This window comes from Nannobrachium achirus, assembly GCF_963921795.1.
Source record: "Nannobrachium achirus genome assembly, chromosome: 2".
NCBI lineage: Eukaryota > Metazoa > Chordata > Actinopteri > Myctophiformes > Myctophidae > Nannobrachium > Nannobrachium achirus.
Window position 1 is genome coordinate 75,958,145 of NC_137811.1, and position 18,574 is coordinate 75,976,718.

The window sequence follows — 18,574 nt, forward strand, 5'->3', positions numbered from 1 at the left end:
AGCATTACCACCATTCTGGTGCCATTCTTTAGAGTGTGGTCGGGACCTGCTTGCAGGTTTCTAAGCAGCATCACTGGTGGGCCTACTTTCAACTTGAGGTTCTGATCAGGGATTCCAGAGGGTGTCAGTGAATTGAGGAATTCCACAGGCACGTAATCCTTGTGGTCGTCCTCCTGAATTGAATCGGCTGAAAGGTAGAATCTCTCTTCTGTTGGGAAGTCAGCCAAGCATATCTCTACTATAATTTTGCGAATGTCTGTCTGAGTGAGTGAGTGTCTGTCTGTCTGAAACAGCGTTTCTCCTCGGTGGCTGGAGCAATTGATCTGAAATCGCATCACCATAAGCATATGAACACACCTGACATAACTGTGAAGCCCGTTTGTCACTTTCACAAATCGTATGCTGTATATTAGCATTTTTATGCTGTATCTACTATCTATTCTGCATCTAGCATGAGGCGCATCTATTCTGCATCTAGCTTGAGGCAAAATTTTTTAACCAGCTCTGTGTGTGTGTGTGTGTGTGTGTGTGTGTGCAGGCAGGCGGGTGTGTGCGCAGGCGGGTGGGCGGGCGGGCTGGGGGGGGGGGGTGGGGGGGTGTTAACAGTATCTCTGTAGCCATTAAACGAAACGGGTATCTTACATTGATGCTCCTACATATTATCATGCAAACACAGTTAAAGTTACTTTCCATCCCTCATATATGTATGCACAGTGCACATCCCATAACCCACACACTGCACATCATTTTGGAGCTCATATCTTTGAATGGGTAAGGGCTAGTGTTGTTGATTTCTCAGATGTCATTGTTCAGAGGAGTGTTTACAGTGCCGTTGAGAAGGTTGTCTTTGTCGATACATCCATTTTGCAGGTCAGGAAAGGTGTATGAAATCAGAGTCAGATCCTTAACCAAGTGTTGTGGTGGAATTTGGATCTGAACTGAGTCCTTGTCCCCTTTTATGGGCATATTGGTTGGATCGGCGGTTCTACTGAAAAATGTTGTTTTGTACAACTGTACATCATGCAAGTACAGTAACGGCAGGGGAAGTAGCTAAGAACCTAGGCAAAGATCTGAGCTATCTGTGTGCGAAAGTTGGAGTCTCACTCTATGTGATGAAAACCTCACTTTTAAATAGAGTGAATAATATCCCTGTTTATTGCTTCATTAATATACACACATATTATTTAAACTAAACCTTCAGCCCACAACTTAGAATAATAAGAACTTGGTAACAAACATTCTGCACAACTGGCAGCCTGGTCGTGTCTCTCTGCCTGCCGTCTACAGGCTAATGAAGCTTCACAAACCAAAACATTACGCATCACGTGACCGTCCCATCGCCTGAAGGGCTGGTCCCTTCTGATTGGTTCAGAAACACACTGGCTTGCGTTTCACACTGATACTTCAAAATAAGATACCCAGAAAAAGCCATTTCAGCTCGACTTTAAGGTAAAATTATTTTTTTTCTTGTTGTCTGACCTTGTGAATGGCTGAGTAATGTGCTCCTTTTATTCCCCCCCCCCCCTTCTCTCTCTCTCTCTCTCTCTCTCTCTCTCTCTCTCTCTCTCTCTCTCTCTCTCTCCATGTGTCTCTCTGTGTCTCTCTCTCTTGCTGTCTCTCTAGATAAGGCTCCTCACTTCTCCAGGCTGGGAGATGAAGAGGTCAACTCAGGGCAGAATGCCACCTTCCAGTGTGTGGCTGCTGGCCGTGCTGCTGAGGCTGACAAGTTCCTTCTGGAGGTCAGTGCTGTAAACATCACCTCATAACCTCTATACTACTATACTATACTATAACATCACCTCAGAGTAACCTCTATACTACTATACTATACTATAAACATCACCTCAGTCTATAGAGTAACCTCTATACTACTATACTATACTATAAACATCACCTCAGTCTATAGAGTAACCTCTATACTACTATACTATACTATAAACATTACCTCAGTCTATAGAGTAACCTCTATACTACTATACTATACTATAAACATCACCTCAGTCTATAGAGTAAACTGTGTACGATACAACAATATAGTAGACAGGGTTACAAACATCACCTCAGTCTATAGAGTAAACATAAGCCATTTACCATGAGAGGGAGTGGGTTGTTGGCTGATCTACCACTGTTTCAGGGTTGTGCCACGAGCCGCAGGCGAGTGGCACACAAGGACCTTTAGTTACAATCATTAATTGTTTCAGATTACACATATACTTCCGCCACAGCATATAGTCCCAGATTGCAGCTAAAAGAGTTCCCTTTTAGTGCCACCACCATGGATTTAGCTTACATTACAGCTAGGCTAACGCTAATGTTAGAAGCACAGTTTTCGGCTATTTTTCCGCAAATAGAGGCTGGTCGCTTCCAGAAAAGCTTAGATTCAGAGAAAAGGGGCTTTAAAGTTGGAGGATTGCATTGGATCCAATGGAATAAATCTGAGAAAAATGACGATAGTAACGTTAGTAAATGTAGGACAACCTCGGACCACCTACGTTTTCAATAATCAGCTCACAGTAAGGAACTGGGGTCGGTAAAGGAAGGTGTTCCGACTCTGGTTGTTTGGGAGGCGCATTGATCTTGGAAATGTTTGGCCTATTTACCACTGTTTTAAACCAATCAGAATCCAGTATTTGAACCAGTATTTGTGACTAGAAAAAGTGGTAGAATGTGTACTATACAACTATATAGTAGACAGGGTTACAAATACATGGGTTACACGTTTCAGGTCAGTCTATAGAGTAGGGTTAGGTTAACAACTAAATAACTTGACATGATCTCCTGTAAAACAAAAACTAACAAATTAAGAAAAAAAAATCAATTACATGCAATTACAGATGCTGTAATTCATATTTTTTTGGTCAGAAATTAACAAAAAAGATTACAGCACAATATTGTGATAGTCCAATGAGGAGACAGAACCCCACAGAGATCAATTATCTTGTGTTCCAGTTCGTCTGCTCATTTATTTGTTTCATCTTTCAATTTCACTTGTTTATCTGCTATTCTGTATGAGTTCTGTTCACTAAGGAGCTGTAGAAATGTGGAGTCGCTGTTATTGAACAAACTCTTCATAGCAATCATTGTTAGGAGAATATTGAGCTGTTTACACTTCAGTTCAACACAAAATGAATACAGACCCTTTTAAAGCAGATTATGGTATTTTTCAGAGGATTATTTAAAATAGCGGTTAAGAAAATAACACTTCTGCCAAATGGGTTTTGGGTTTTACGTGCATTGAATAATGAACTGGAAGTAAAGGCATATTTAGCCAACATTGAGAGCATTTCTTTCTGTACAAAACCACTTGATGAAATGGAGTGTGTTTACAACACAAGCAGGCGTCCCAGAAGGTGCCAGTGTTTAAATAAAACATTCCAGACAGTGTTTTAAAGCTAGAAGCACTGAAGGCCACAGAGGAGGCCTGAGAGCTTCTTCAGCCCCAGTGTCTTTGAAACGCTGGATTGATTATTAGATCATAGAGCTCTTCTCTCTCTCTCTCTCTCTCTCTCTCTCTCTCTCTCTCTCTCTCTCTCTCTCTCTCTCTCTCTTCTCTCTCTCTCTCTCTGTCTCTCTCTCTCTCTCTCTCTCTCTCTCTCTCTCTCTCTCTCTCTCTTCACCTGCTCTGGCTTCTATTCAAATTGAGCTCCTGTTTTAGATACCAATGTTTTCGTGTGGAATGATAAATAAAATTATGCCTCAGGAAGGTGTCTCTACGCTGTCTCTCTCCCTGGTGGAAACAGTGCTCTGTGGTCCTCAGGAAGGTGTCTCTACGCTGTCTCTCTCCCTGGTGGAAACAGTGCTCTGTGGTCCTCAGGAAGGTGTCTCTACGCTGTCTCTCTCCCTGGTGGAAACAGTGCTCTGTGGTCTGACATAGTTTATTTTCTCACAGCCCAGATGAAAGATTGAAGTTCAGGGTCTTATTTTCAGCTTTGGTTCTGGTGCTGCAACTAGAGTATCAGCAGGTTCCAGACTCACATGGACTCTGACCACCTACAGTATGTGATCATTACACTGTAGGCCCTGGGGACGCTTTACTGTATTGTTTGAAACCAGGATGATGTGTGATTCACATAATGGATGGTGTACCTCATCACGGCCTCCTTGAAAGGCTCAGGAATGTTGGCGTCAGAGGGAGGTTGATGTGAAAGCGTTGGTTTGGGTCACGGCACAGTGATGAGGACAGATGCCTCTGGTAATTAGCTGTCATAGCCATGCAGGTGTCTTATACAACAAGGTCTGCCTGCGCCGTGCCTTGTCTCCCATCTCTCTCCATGTTGCTCTCTGTCCTCCGCCTGTGTCCCACATTTAAGAGACTGTCAGGGCCGCTCTCGCCCATCAAGCTGCCTCGGCTACGTTGTTCGTTGTGATCTTTCTTGTGTTGGTGTCCGCAGTGCCAGCTGCAGTCCAATCTGGGCACATGGGCTCCTGCCAAGCTAACAGATCGTTTTGTCGTTTCCTCGCCAATTATCTGGAGCCAGATTGTTAGCGTAACACCTCATGCTCTCCATGCTTATTTCATTTACCCTTGATTTCTGCCTCCTCCGGTTTCTTTAGCGATTGGAAACTGGTAGAAACGGAGACAGTCTGTGTGAGACGCCTCGGAGGCCGAGCCCTGGAGATGATTGAGGGTTGGTGTGTTTTTGTGCAGCCGTGTGATCGTCTGCTTCACCCTAATCAGTGTCTGTGAAAAGTTTGTTTACGAGGGCTGGAGCTGAGGTTCATGTGGTCTGGGCTTTATAAGACACCCCCCCAAAAAGAAATGAAAAAAACTAAAATGTAAACAAAATAAAGATCAACAGAGATAGGCTAGCATAAGACACAGAGACCACCAGAGAAAGGAATCCATTACCAGTTCATTTCATGGACAAAAATAATGACCTGTTGAGACTGTAGACGTGAAGGATGCTTCTGCTTGTAATGGTGTAAAACAATGTGAGAAATGAAGGATGCTTCTGCTTGTAATGGTGTAAAACAATGTGAGAAATGAAGGATGCTTCTGCTTGTAATGGTGTAAAACAATGTGAGAATGAAGGATGCTTCTGCTTGTAATGGTGTAAAACAATGTGAGAAATGAAGGATGCTTCTGCTTGTAATGGTGTAAAACAATGTGAGAAATGAAGGATGCTTCTGCTTGTAATGGTGTAAAACAACGTGAGAAATGAAGGATGCTTCTGCTTGTAATGGTGTAAAACAATGTGAGAAATGAAGGATGCTTCTGCTTGTAATGGTGTAAAACAATGTGAGAAATGAAGGATGCTTCTGCTTGTAATGGTGTAAAACAATGTGAGAAATGAAGGATGCTTCTGCTTGTAATGGTGTAAAACAATGTGAGAAATGAAGGATGCTTCTGCTTGTAATGGTGTAAAACAATGTGAGAAATGAAGGATGCTTCTGCTTGTAATGGTGTAAAACAATGTGAGAAATGAAGGATGCTTCTGCTTGTAATGGTGTAAAACAATGTGAGAAATGAAGGATGCTTCTGTTTGTAATGGTGTAAAACAATGTGAGAAATGAAGGATGCTTCTGCTTGTAATGGTGTAAAACAATGTGAGAAATGAAGGATGCTTCTGCTTGTAATGGTGTAAAACAATGTGAGAAATGAAGGATGCTTCTGCTTGTAATGGTGTAAAACAATGTGAGAAATGAAGGATGCTTCTGCTTGTAATGGTGTAAAACAATGTGAGAAATGAAGGATGCTTCTGCTTGTAATGGTGTAAAACAATGTGAGAAATGAAGGATGCTTCTGCTTGTAATGGTGTAAAACAATGTGAGAAATGAAGGATGCTTCTGCTTGTAATGGTGTAAAACAATGTGAGAAATGATGGATGCTTCTGCTTGTAATGGTGTAAAACAATGTGAGAAATGAAGGATGCTTCTGCTTGTAATGGTGTAAAACAACGTGAGAAATGAAGGATGCTTCTGCTTGTAATTGCGACCGTAGGTCGCACTTACTATCAAAACCTGCACAAACTGTGAGTGAATCCGTCAGTCAGTCAGTCAGTCAGTCAGTCAGTCAGTCAGTCAGTCAGTCAGTCTGTCCGTCTGTCTGTCACACCTCACACGTCACACTATTGCCCTGCTCATATCTCCGCAACCGTTGCCCCGATCCATGCCAAATTTTGCACACACACTCCTTGCCTGCCAAACTACAACCTCCAAGGACCCCCCGAGCTCCAGGGACCCCCAGGTCCCTGGGGGACCCCCAGATGTAAAAAATGACCAAATGTGCAAAAATGACCAAATGACCACCCCAACGGGGCTGCTCACGGGGAATTCTCGGGGACCACCGACTCCTGGTGCTCCAGAACGGATGCCAAAGTGGTGGCGCCCCAGTGGTGGCGCCCCCATTGGAGGACCCCCTCCACTGCAGCTCACATAAAATGCCGTAACTCGGGCTAGGAGCGTCCGGGAGAGCCGGGGCCGGTACCTATTCGTCCGCCAAGGCAACGCGGAGACCCCACCCCTCATTTCTCACATGGCCCTCTTCTAGCGCCACCATGAGGCCGATTCTTGCAAAACACATTTTTGGACACTGCTCCTACAGATTTTGCCCTAAAATCACGCACATCGGTACACAGTATGTCTACACATTGCCCACACAACTAGGAACCAATGGCAGTTACAGCCCTCTTTGTGTATACATGTGACCTACGGTCGCTTATCTCCCGATTAGGGAGTCTTACTGGTGGTGTAAAACAACGTGAGAAATGAAGGATGCTTCTGCTTGTAATGGTGTAAAACAATGTGAGAAATGAAGGATGCTTCTGCTTGTAATAGTGTAAAACAACGTGAGAAATGAAGGATGCTTCTGCTTGTAATGGTGTAAAACAACGTGAGAAATGAAGGATGCTTCTGCTTGTAATGGTGTAAAACAATGTGAGAAATGAAGGATGCTTCTTCTTGTAATGGTGTAAAACAATGTGATAAATGAAGGATGCTTCTGCTTGTAATGGTGTAAAACAATGTGAGAAATGAAGGATGCTTCTGCTTGTAATGGTGTAAAACAATGTGAGAAATGAAGGATGCTTCTGCTTGTAATGGTGTAAAACAATGTGAGAAATGAAGGATGCTTCTGCTTGAAATGCCTCCAAGCTTTTCAACAGCACTAGGAATCCATACTGCATTGCCTTGAGTCTCCCACTTTCTCTTGGAGATATACCCTGCACTGAGGAGTCAGACATTTTCTCTGTTTCATTTCCTTTTCTTGCTCTGTACCAAAAGCACCAAACCCTGGTCTGTCTGTGTGTCTTCTGGGCTACACATTAAACTGACTAAACTGTAAAGGTCTTTGCACACTGCTGGGTTTCTTTGGCCGAATATCAGAGGGAATTTTGGAGCATGTGTACAGGCCTACCACTGGTCACCAGTGGTATTGCAGCTCATGGGGACATAGTCAGGGACATAGTCGGGAACGGACAAAGTCACTCGACCACAATAAGCAATGCCACTCATGTCATGTCTCCCCCCTCATAATCACTACAACCCTAACCACATTTCATTTGTTTGTATTAAAGTATGGCTGATTGTAATCTAGGATGATTAAATGGGGAGTGATGGTCCTGCTTTTCTAATTAAATGGAACACGCTTGGACAGTCATCCTTTTTAATCAGTCAACTCAAATAAGAAGCGGTGCACATAGTGATGATTTAAATGCATTATGTTGTGACATTGTTAGCGAGTTGACTTTGCTCTGCTCTGGGAAATAGATTGGTAGCACAGTGTGTGTGTCTTGTCTTGTCTTGTCCTGTCTCTCCAGCGTCACAGTGGGGACGTAGCGTCCACAGCTCAGGTCAAACACCTGAGAAATAGATTGGTACCACAGTGTGTGTGTCTTGTCTTGTCTTGTCTTGTCCTGTCTCTCCAGCGTCACAGTGGGGACGTAGCGTCCACAGCTCAGGTCAAACACCTGAGAAATAGATTGGTACCACAGTGTGTGTGTCTTGTCCTGTCTCTCCAGCGTCACAGTGGGGACGTAGCGTCCACAGCTCAGGTCAAACACCTGAGAAATAGATTGGTACCACAGTGTGTGTGTCTTGTCCTGTCTCTCCAGCGTCACAGTGGGGACGTAGCGTCCACAGCTCAGGTCAAACACCTGAGTCACCGGCGCTTTGTGGCGTCCTTCCAGCTGGACGGCGTGCAGCGGGCGGATCAGGACCTCTACCGCTGTGTCACCCAGTCCTCCAGGGGCTCCGGGGTCTCCAACTTTGCTGAGCTCATCGTCAAAGGTTAGAAAACTAATAAAAAACAATTTTCTCATTCCTTCTCTCTCTCTATGTCTCTCTCTCTGTGTGTCTCTCTCTCTCTCTCTCTCTCTCTCTCTCTCTCTCTCTCTCTCTATGTCTCTCTCTCTCTCTCTCTCTCTCTCATTCTCTTATCCTCCTCTTCCTCCTGTGTCGCTGCTTCCTCTCTCTGTCTTTCCATTTATCATTTTGTCTGTTTTCCATCATGTCAATCTCCTGTCCTTTTCTCTGACAGCAACAAATGAGATTCTGTTTGATAACAGCTTTTCTGTTCCCCTTAGTCTTGGTGGAGCAGAATTACATTTTTGAATTCTGAATGAAAGGCGTCAAGACAAACACGTTCCCAACAGTTTGGTGTGAAATGTAGACCATGGTTCAGAGCATGTTCTTCAGTGAGCTTCACGCTGTTGTACAGAATCACTATTATACACTTTACTACAGGAGTTCTTAAGTAGCATGTGAGGGGTCTAACTAGGGGTTTGTCATGATTCTGAATCCATTGCAAGCATTTGTTTTGCACAGAAAAACATTTCTTGGGCTACAAATGGCCCCACAAAACACCCACAAAATTGTGAAAAGTGATGACTCATCACTAAACGATCGTGTTGTGGGGCCCGTTGTAGCCCAAGGAATGTTTTGTGAGCAAAACAAATGCTTGCAATGGATTCAGAATCATGACAAACCACTAGCTAGACCCCTCACATCCTACTTAAAGCAGAATTATTTCTGGGTATTTTACTCCTGTATAGAAAGTCGATGGCCGCTTTGGCGAACCCCAAAGGTCACCGACTCGGGCGCCCTAGCTAAATCAGTAGAGCATGCCCTGGGCTACATCTGTGCAAAATGTGGCGCTTTTAGGCTGATTAGCACGAAAAAACCCTAAGGCCCCCGACTACTGTATGAGTGGCAGGTGGCTGCCAACAGCTCCAAGCAGTCGTTGTTCTGCTGAACTGGACTTTGTCTCTCTGGCTGCTGTCCTGTTGTTAGACGTCTTTGTCTCTCTGGCTGCTGTCTTGTTGTTAGACGTTGACTGGCTCTCCTCCTTCATTCTGGCTGCTGTCTTGTTGTTAGACGTTGACTGGCTCTCCTCCTTCTTTCCACCATGACCAGTCTGGTCCAACTGCTCCACTCACTCCAACCCTGTGGAGTGACGGTGCTGGGACAGCCCTGCCGTGACACACACAGGAATGTATAGAGGAGCTCTGAGGATGAGGAAGACAAATGGAGATGAAGAATCCCATTCTCAGAGAGACAGAGAGAGAGCTGAGACAGCAGCTTAATCCATGGATAGATGTGTCAGCATGGATCAGGTAGTCTAGTGACACAGAGTGCTTGGTGTGTGACAGAGCAGTCTTCTGCCAGGATGTTGCTAAAGCCTCAGTACAGCAGCAGACAGTAAATGCATTGATAGAAGGCCATGAAGTCCCTCATAAGGAGCTCAGACGTACAGAGAGCCTGGCCACTCTTCTCAGTGAACACAGACAGTATTATGCTGTTTATTTGCTCCTTGTTTTGCTCACTTTGGTTGCATGAAATATATTCATTATTTGTGGTGCAGGATCTGCTTTAACAAACTTCAGAGGTGTTTTCTATAAAGATGAGTCTCTGCTCATACATCTGCTGCTCTGTTATGCGTTTTATAGAATGCACAGCAGAATCCTTAACAAGACTTTCATAAATCTCCCCTAATGCACCACTAATGAAAGGCTAATCATCCTTTTAATTAGCTGGATCCACTCATTTTGAATACGGTTGCTCTTCAGTCACACTCAAGTCTCAGTGTAGTGTAGTGCATGAATTGCACTTTTTCTTCTCATAAGTTATTTTGCTGGCTTTTATAAGCGCATTTTGAAGGCTTTTTATTTAATAATTATGATTATGACTTATTGCCGTACCTCGTGAAATATAAATCTGAGAGGCTAGACATAATTCATTAGTTATATTCACCAAACCTCTACAGAAGTAGGCTATAGTAAGAGAATACCATGCAATACATCGATAATTGGTCATTAAATCAGCTCTGATGACTTGATAAAGACAAACACAAATATTCAGCAGGCATATTTGTTGAAAGAGTGAAAGATGATGATGAGGTGCTGGTAATGTGTAAGGCCTTCAGAGCAGGAATGAGGGATTGGTCACGGCCACAGATCAACTCTGATCTTCTTCTGGCTCTTTGTCCTGCTTTTGTCCTGCGTCTCCTGTCTGTGTCATTGTTCAGTGGCTCCAGTCTCCTGTCTGTGTCATTGTTCAGTGGCTCCAGTCTCCTGTCTGTGTCATTGTTCAGTGGCTCCAGTCTCCTGTCTGTGTCATTGTTCAGTGGCTCCAGTCTCCTGTCTGTGTCATTGTTCAGTGGCTCCAGTCTCCTGTCTGTGTCATTGTTCAGTGGCTCCAGTCTCCTGTCTGTGTCATTGTTCAGTGGCTCCAGTCTCCTGTCTGTGTCATTGTTCAGTGGCTCCAGTCTCATGTCTGTGTCATTGTTCAGTGGCTCCAGTCTCCTGTCTGTGTCATTGTCAGTGTTGGGCAGTAACGAATTACTAATAATATATTACTGTAATATTATTACTTTATCCAGTAACGAGTAGTGTAAGGTATTACTCTGTCAAAAACGGTAATATATAACGCTTTACTCCGCCCAAAAAAACGCCTCGTTACTATATTACTCGTGCCTCGCTGGCAGGAGAGGAGAGCACTCAGAGCAGCGCATGCAGCTGCTTAATTGACGGTCGTTAACTTCTTTTGATGTTCTCTGAGAGCCTAGGTCAACTTGACACAGAGTTGCGCAGCGAGTTGTAGATTGCGTCGCAACACACACACACACACACACACACACACACACACACACACACACACACACACACACACACACACACACACACACACACACACACACTGAAGAGAGAGAGAGAGAGAGAGAGAGAGAGAGACTGAAGAGAGAGAGAGAGAGAGAGAGAGAGAGAGAGAGAGAGACGGTTAGTGAGCCCCTCCTCTTCTCATTTACACACAACGACACACAGGGAGAAGTAGTTTCTCTTCATCTCCGTGGTGCTGGATTGTTTTTCAACTTACAGATACTCCTAATAAAGTAGGCTGCTTTCTGATTAGGCCTATATCCTTTATTCTGAGTTAAAGAACATACAGAGCCTAGGGTCAAAATTACTGACAGTTTTAAATGTCTGGTAAATGCACTGATCACAGCTGTCAAATAAAGCTTGTTTGGCTGATTGGAGACTTATTTTTCCAATAAATTGGATTCTGTTCTAAAAGGAGCTGGCTAAACAGATTGTGTCATTGTACCCTACATCTCTTTTCTTTTGCGGGGTAAAAAAAAGAAAAAAGTAATATAACTTAATATATTATATATTACTCTTGATTCCAAGTAATAAGTAATATAATATTATGACTTTTTCCAAGGAGTAATAAGTAATATGTAACGATTACTCTCCTAAGTAATATTGCCCAACACTGGTCATTGTTCAGTGGCTCCAGTCTCCTGTCTGTGTCATTGTTCAGTGGCTCCAGTCTCCTGTCTGTGTCATTGTTCAGTGGCTCCAGTCTCCTGTCTGTGTCATTGTTCAGTGGCTCCAGTCTCCTGTCTGTGTCTGTGTCATTGTTCAGTGGCTCCAGTCTCCTGTCTGTGTCATTGTTCAGTGGCTCCAGTCTCCTGTCTGTGTCATTGTTCAGTGGCTCCAGTCTCCTGTCTGTGTCATTGTTCAGTGGCTCCAGTCTCCTGTCTGTGTCATTGTTCAGTGGCTCCAGTCTCCTGCTAACTGACATTCTGCTGGTGGGCTCTGAAATGAATCCTCTCAGCAACACAGGGCCCTTCTTTCATCACAGTGGCTTCTTGTTGGAAGCTGTTTGGAGCGTCAGATGTGTGCATGCGATGCATATGGATCGGGTTAAACCAACGCTGTTGTTGGTAAACTTCCCGTACTAGCGCCATATGCCTGGCTGTGTTTTCCCTACACTTGTTCCTTTTGTGAGATGTTTGTGCTGCTGTTAATGGCTTTTTAATAGGATGAGCAGTCAGTTGTGTGAACTGTTGACCTGCTGGCTTTCTGCAGTCACAGGAACACACATGGTCTCCAGGGCTTTTATGATGGCAGGAACTGTGTTCCCTCAGAGCTGATTACTTACATTAATATCATAGTAATTACTTACATTAACATCATATTAATTACTTACATTAATATCATATTAATTAGTTACATTAACATCATATTAATTAGTTACATTAATATCATAGTAATTAGTTACATTAATATCATAGTAATTAGTTACATTAACATCATATTAATTAGTTACATTAATATCATAGTAATTAGTTACATTAATATCATATTAATTAGTTACATTAACATCATATTAATTAGTTACATTAATATCATAGTAATTAGTTACATTAATATCATAGTAATTAGTTACATTAACATCATATTAATTAGTTACATTAATATCATATTAATTAGTTACATTAACATCATATTAATTACTTACATTAACATCATATTAATTAGTTGCATTAATATCATATTAATTAGTTACATTAATATCATATTAATTAGTTACATTAATATCATATTAATTACTTACATTAATATCATATTAATTAGTTACATTAATATCATATTAATTAGTTACATTAATATCATATTAATTACTTACATTAATATCATATTAATTAGTTACATTAATATCATATTAATTACTTACATTAACATCATATTAATTAGTTACATTAATATCATAGTAATTACTTACATTAACATCATATTAATTAGTTGCATTAATATCATATTAATTAGTTACATTAACATCATATTAATTAGTTACATTCATATCATATTAATTAGTTGCATTAACATCATATTAACTCATTCCCCGCCTCCCCCGATAGTCCCGAGAAAATCCCAATGTCGTTCCCCGCCAGGCCCGATAGTCCCGAGAATTTGCTTTTATATAATGTAATGTTTAATTACATTCTTCCACAGCCCGTCACAAAGTCTGAGCCTTTTATCTTAAAGGGAACCTAAAATATCACACATCAAAGTAAGTGTGTTTGAAAAAAATACTGTAATAATGTATAAATTGCAATACAAATGTATAAATCTCCCCATAACCCACAGTGAACTGGCAAAAGACGCATTTGAGCTCAAAAGGCTGGCTGCCGGAAAAAAAAAGAGAAGAAAAAAAAGTGTGAGAACAGCTGTGTGTGTGTGTGTGTGTGTGTGTGTGTGTGTGTGTGTGTGTGTGTGTGTGTGTGTGTGTGTGTGTGTGTGTGTGTGTGTGTGTGTGTGTGTGTGTGCTTCCCTCCAGGACCACTATATCTCTGTTTCAGTGGTCCCTGTTGGACCCCCTGATGGTGTTCAGTCCCATAAAAAAACAGTGCTATCAGTGAGATCTGCCTCTCTCTCTCTCTCTCTCTCTCAAGACACAAAACACACAATTATCGCCAATTCGCCATATAAATGCTTCTAAAACGTACCTGATAATGATGATGGTTGATTTGAATCCACACCCTGGGTTATAATCCATATATCCAGGCTATAATATTAGTTTTGTAATGGTATTTAGTCCACAAACAAGCCATGATCGCCTTTGCAAAGGTGGGGGTCCCTGGTCGCCTTTCTAACGGAACCAATAAGGGGTCCGCGGGTCCAACGCTTCGCCGACCTCCCAGAGCAGTGCGGAGTTACATAACATTGTAAAATCAATCAATAAGCCGATCATTTGTTACATAAAGTTCACATGATCCAGTTGCAGGGACAAGTGGTCCCTGTCGATGGGGTCTCACAAAGGGGGTCCCCTGGTCTCCAGCCAACACTTAGGGAACCAGGTGGGCGTGGGGGTCCCTGGCCCACGCTCCACCAAAACAAGCATCAACTACAGCCAACAAGCGATCGATCAACTACAGCCTCGCCTCGTTAGCAAACTGCGTCTGCCCTGCTCTAGCCAGGGCAGTGCAGAGGATTTTTTAGGGGCAGGGGGAGACATTTTCTAACATGTGCTAGAATGTGAAAATAGCAGATCTACAAGCTCTACAAGCTCTCAAAGTGTCGCAGAGCGACGTGTTGAGAGATTGCTGATCACCTTGTTGAACAAATGTCATAGCAATCCATTCTAGAGGTGTATTCTAGAAGTGTTATTGCGACCGTCAGGGAGCAGTTTACTATGAAAACCTCCACCGGCCGTCCGTCGGTCGGTCACACGTCACACGTCACACCTTTGCCCTGCTCATATCTCCGCATCAGTATATAGGGCTTGTTTGTTTATTGTATGACATCACGCCACATCATCAGCTGTGGACTCTGTGATGTCATCGTATCGCATCAGTATATAGGGCTTGTTTGTTTATTGTATGACATCACGCCACATCATCAGCTGTGGACTCTGTGATGTCATCGTATCTCCATATATGGCCATCTCCGTATATGGAGATATAAGTCGTCCATGCCCAAGTATGGGCTGGTGAGGTCAGACTTTGTGTGATGCGTAGGTTATCTCAATATATGGAGATTCAACATTCCAGGCAATGCTCTCTTCCCTGGTGAGAATTGCCCCTTTATATAGGGCTTGTTTGTGTATTGTATGACATCACGCCACATCATCAGCTGTGGACTCTGTGATGTCATCGTATCTCCATATATGGCCATCTCCGTATATGGAGATATAAGTCGTCCATGCCCAAGTATGGGCTGGTGAGGTCAGACTTTGTGTGATGCGTAGGTTATCTCCATATATGGAGATTCAACATTCCAGGTGTAACTATGGCTACCCGTATGACGTGAGAGGTGGAGGTTGTGATATTTGTGGAGATAAGCGACCAACGGTCGCTTATCTCCCGATTAGGGAGTTTTACTGGTTGTAAAGACTCATGCCCCCTTTGATGTCAATGTGTGTGTGTGTGCACCTGTAGGCCTACAGAGCGCAACTAGCATTTACACACAGAAACAGAGAGACAGCGCCCCCAAGTGACTTGTAGCAGACTTGTAGAATACTGTAGCAGTAATAGTATATCAATGTGAACTTGCTGTTTTTGGTCAGACATAGCATATAAAAATATTTTTCTCTGCATTTTTCTAAACAGAAAATTCTAAAAATAATTCCTATTACATAATTACATTAGTACACTTATCTGATAAGTGCCTGACGCCATAAATACAAATATCAACTGAGTTATTCGCTCGAAAAGCCATCAATCACAAAAAGGTCAATATCTCCTAACCCTTTCAATTATAGCTGGATTTTGGTCAAAAATGGCTATTTTGAGATGGCTGCAACTATAGAAAAAAAAGCTTTTTATTTATTTATTTTATTTTTCGGTGAGACTAGAGTTTGTCCTGTTTCATTTGAGGTTCTGTATGACATTGTCGAAAAAATACAGAATTTAGGAAAAATGTCAATATAAAAAAAATATATCAATTTTTTTATTAAACAAAATGGCAGGAGAGCCATACAGTCAATGTTAAAATGGCGGCCAATGTGTTAATTAGTTACATTCATATCATATTAATTTGTTACATTAATCGCTGTAGATCGTGTACAGTACAGCAGTGCCATGAGTTCTGTTGATCCGTATGTGTTTTTGTCTCCACCAGCCGAAGGCAGGGGGAGAGTATGTTTTGGCCCCTGTCCGTGCGTCCGTGCGTGCGTCACGCCCCTGTCCGTGCGTCCGTGCGTGCTAATCTCCGGCACCGTTGGCCCGGACGCAGCCAAAATGAGCACACACACTCCCTGGATGCCAATTCAGAACCTCTGCCCCACATTTTTCAAATGGCCCTGTTCTAGCGCCACCATGAGGTCGATCTTTGCAAAACCCATTTCTGTACACTACTCCTACAGATTTTGTCCAAAAATCACGCAAATCGGTAGACAGCATCTCTACAGTCATGTGATCGACACGGATCTGTCTGATTGTCCATATTCCATCCTGATTGGCTGATATTGGCTTTCAAAGTTTGTAAGATTGGTCCTTTTTGGACAAAATGTCTTAAATCACCAATGCAGAGTGCAATTAACATGAAATCGCGCACACAGGTTCCCACTAGGCTGAAGAAGAAATGCCACTTCAAATTTTTGAAATCAGCCTCATGGTGGCGCTATAACAGGCCGATTCGTGGTTTAACCTATAACTCCACCGATCAGTTTCAAACTTTGTAACCGCACTCCCTGGATGCCAATTCAGAACCTCTGCCCTACATTTTTCACATGGGCCTGTTCTAGCGCCACCAGGAGGCCAATTTGTGCAAAACTACCTTTTGGCCAGTGCTTCTACAGATTTTGTCCAAAAATCACGCAAATCGGTAGACAGTATCTCTACAGTCATGTGATCGACATGGATCTCTCTGATTGTCCATATTCCATCCTGGTTGGCTGAGATTGGCTTTCAAAGTTTGTAAGATTGGTCCGTTTTGGACAAAATGCCTCAAATCACAAACGCAGAGTGAAATTAACATAAAATCGCGCACACACGTTCCCACTAGGATGAGGAAGAAATGCTACTTCAAATTTTTGAAATCAGCCTCATGGTGGCGCTATAACAGGCCAATTTGTGGTTTTACCTATAACTCCACCGATCAGTTTCAAACTTTGTAAGCGCACTCCCTATAGGCCAAGGAAAAAGCCTTTCCTTGCATTTTTCACATCAGCCTTTTATAGCGCCACCTGGAGGCCGACTTATGTAAGACACATTTTTGGATATTACTCCTTCAGATTTTACCCAAAATGAACACAGATCAGTACACAGTATATCTACAGTCATATGATCAAGAAGGATCTGTCCTGTATTAAATATTCCATCCTAATTGGCTAAGATTGGCCTCCAAACTTTGCAGGATTGATCCGTTTCAAACAAAATGCCTCAAATCAAACAGAGCGTGCAATTGTAATGAAATTGTGCATGCACATTTGCAAAAGGCCAAGGAAGAAATTACACTACAAAATGTTCAAATCAGCCTCATGGTGGCGCCATGAAAGGCCTAAGATTGGTGAAGAACACATGCCACCCTTTTTACATTGGCCTATTATACCACCACCAGGACACGTGGCTGGTGGAGACCTGTGCTCGGAAGAGCACTTCTTCTAGTTTGCTCTGTACCAGTTAATAAACTCCCTGTTGAACTTATAACTACAGACTCACTCCCTAGCTTCCGCTGTGGACTGAAGACTCACCTCTTCAGACTCCAACTAAACCCATAGCACTACTGTACTACTCAATGACCATACATGAAGCTAGATAGCATTTTTAGGTTTTAGAAACATTTTTTCTTTTTCTTATTTCTTTTTTTTACTGCTTAGGTGCGTGGTCTACATTTGTTATTGTTTTTCTAGATTGACATTCCTATTCATTTGTTGTAGTGTTGTTGATGTACTAACATATCATCTTGCTTATTATATAGATGTATTACCTTCTTATTGTAAATCGCTTTGGATTAAAAGCATCTGCTAAATGCCTAAATTGTAATTGTAATTGTAAATTGTGTATCAACATGGTTGGCAGTAAAAGCTTGACTCTGATGTCTCCTCTTTCCCAGTGCCTCCGTCTCCCATAGCTCCACCCCAGCTGCTGCGCGCCGGCTCCACCTACCTGATCATCCAGCTCAACACCAACTCCATCCTGGGAGACAGCCCCATCATCAGAAAGGAGATCGAGTACCGCGCCAGCCAGTCCCCGTGGTCGGAGGTGCACGCCGTCAACATGGTCACCTACAAGCTCTGGCACCTGGAGCCGGACACGGAGTACCACATCAGCGTGCTGCTGACCCGGCCCGGGGAGGGGGGCACGGGACCGCCCGGACCACCGCTCGTTAGCCGGACCAAGTGTGCAGGTGAGGTGGCCGACCCCGAGGCGCTGAGCACCTGAGCTGGGAAATAACGCTGCTACGGTCATTATGTATCGAGGACACAGCGTTTTACTGCCAACCATGTTAGATCACACCGTTGTTCACACATGAAGATGGCTGCACAATGTGCCTCATCAGATGCTTTCACATGTTTTACGTGCACGTTTGTAAAGTATGTGATGTGACACTTTTGCAGCCGTGTTAATTTGTGAACAATGACAGGATTTATTTTAGTTTTCACTTTGACAGATGGTGACAGTTTACCACTGGTGACAGTTTGTTATTGACATATTAAGAGCGTAGCTGAGGGACAGCTTCATTCTGCTTGGATAAATCATCCCATAAAGGATGTTTTAATGTTTTTCCATGGATAAATCATCCCATAAAGGATGTTTTAATGTTTTTCCATGGATAAATCATCCCATAAAGGATGTTTTAATGTTTTGCCATGATGATAAATCATCCCATAAAGGATGTTTTAATGTTTTTCC

The 18,574-nt window shown here is 42.8% G+C and overlaps 1 pseudogene across 1 annotated transcript in view; it reads left to right on the plus strand.

The window, feature by feature from the left end:
* LOC308300586 (receptor-type tyrosine-protein phosphatase U-like) overlaps positions 1-18,574 on the plus strand; it is a 175,827-nt pseudogene that overhangs the window by 111,686 nt on the left and 45,567 nt on the right. Inside the window, exons 5-7 of the transcript in view lie at positions 1,624-1,739; positions 8,052-8,226; positions 17,775-18,068. The product of the transcript in view is annotated as a receptor-type tyrosine-protein phosphatase U-like (transcript). The remainder of the gene's footprint in view (positions 1-1,623; positions 1,740-8,051; positions 8,227-17,774; positions 18,069-18,574) is intronic.